Here is a 1,972-nt window from a genome sequence, read left to right as displayed (position 1 = left end):
AGTAGACTAAAAGGGCTTTTGCTTAAGAGTTTCTTCTTTGGGGTGTGCGAGATTCAAATCCAGCGAGTGTATCTCATTAAAAGGAGGGAACACTATCATTCTAGGATCGAATTCAAGAAAGAAGAGGTTGGTAAACATTATGATTCTTGGAAAGAGACGCCAATATCACCATACTAATTCGTTAAAAAAATAGTAATAGACTAATCAAATTAGTGTTAAACCATTTTAATGAAGCGGGTCATACATAGTATAGACGGTTCATTCATTTCTAAATTTCAATGTGAAGAAAAAAAAAGACAATTTATTTAAAAACATTTTAACACCAAAATTTGTAAATATTTATAAAAGTTATCCACACAGTTAATCATAAGAATCTTTTATCAAAATTATACAGCTCAGATCTAATATAAAATAAACATGTGGACAACATTACTATAAATTATAATTTTCCTCCGCCGAATCTGAAGTTTCAAGCATGGTGTGAATGCTACCATCCACATGCTTCTACTAAAGAAAACAAGTTTATTCCAAGAAAAGAAATTATATTTAGACTTCACTATACACACATATATATATATGCATATATCTAGGTCTCATTTTTCATTAAAAACCAAACGTCCTCACATGCAAGATCGTATGTTTGGTATCATTTTCCGTGTCCTATAACCTTTTAATTTAAGTAGTCCCTTTCCAAGATCTTGGATTCTAGTCTCCTAGTTCCTTTTTCTTGATCTTGATATTACTTTTGTGTTTCGCTAGTTTGAATAGTTGAAATGAGGAACAAAAGTGTGATCTTGATGTTATGCACAATGGTCATAGCAATGCCATGGGCTCAAAGCATTTTCGAAGGGCCAAAAGGAGTGGAAGAATGGTTCAAAGAGCTCCCACTTAAGAAACAAAAGGTTACAAAGTTGCATTTTTATTTTCATGATGTCACAGGGGGACCGAGTCAAACTGCATTCCAAATAGCCGAATCCAATATCAGCTCGACGACAGTTACACAATTTGGTCGCACCTTTATGTTTGACAACTCATTGACCGTTGAGCCGGATGCACGGTCCATGAGGATTGGCAAAGGTCAAGGGTTTTTTGGTGCTGCATCATTTGAAGAACCTAGACTTCTTATGAATCTTAACTTTGTGTTTACACAAGGTAAGTACAACGGCAGCACTCTACAATTTCTAGGGACAAACCCTATACTTCACCAGGTTCGTGAGATGTCTATCGTTGGTGGGACCGGGGTTTTTCGACTCGCACGTGGTGTTGCAACGGCTCAGACGCATTTTATGAACGACACATCAGCCATTGTTGAATATAATCTTGTAGTGATTCATTATTAAGCTTGATCCATTGTCACCTTGTCGATTTTTACATTTTCATTTGATTAGGTATTTACTTTTTAAGGTTCGATACAAAATAAAGTAATTATATACTCATGTACTATTATTTTGATTGATATTTGGTATAATGTGATGGTAATTTAACTTCTATAAATAGGTTAAAATCACAATTAATCTAAATAAAAGGTTAAAGGAGCGAGCTAAAACAATTTACGTGAGACCGACCACTGCTTTTTATCTGTAGTATAATGGTAGTATAATGAGACCATCCGTAATGGTAGCATTGTGACTGCATTTTGAGGCCAAAACGTCGGGGAACAATCCCCCCCCCCCCTTCAGCGTTTTTGGCGGTGTTTTGGGGATAAACCTTATGTACACAACGTTGGTCGAGCTTTTGGTTCAAAAACTAGCCGGCTAGGTGAATTAAAAAAGGGTTTACTCCATAGAATAGTAACTAAATTTTAAAGTTGTTTCAATCTGATCACTGGAAAAATCATTTGTTCCAATCAGCTCATTGAAGTTTTTTTTTTGTTCCAATCCTAATATCTTACCTGAATAGTAGGTAATCTAGGTTTTTTTTTATTTATTTTTTAATATTTGGAAAATTGGATTTAAATAATCCAAACTATTAA

General features: G+C 34.5%; 1 pseudogene; it reads left to right on the top strand.

Annotated features, from left to right (window-relative positions):
• The first annotated feature begins 643 nt into the window (after window positions 1-643).
• On the top strand, window positions 644-1,482 carry LOC143560107 (dirigent protein 22 pseudogene; annotated as a pseudogene).
• Window positions 1,483-1,972: the final 490 nt, after the last annotated feature.

This window comes from Bidens hawaiensis, unplaced genomic scaffold (assembly GCF_021521415.1).
Source record: "Bidens hawaiensis isolate Kalapana, Puna unplaced genomic scaffold, B.hawaiensis_p1.1 tig00020222_1, whole genome shotgun sequence".
NCBI lineage: Eukaryota > Viridiplantae > Streptophyta > Magnoliopsida > Asterales > Asteraceae > Bidens > Bidens hawaiensis.
The sequence above is the reverse complement of the archived record's forward strand: the minus strand, read 5'-3'. Positions and strand labels throughout refer to the sequence as shown.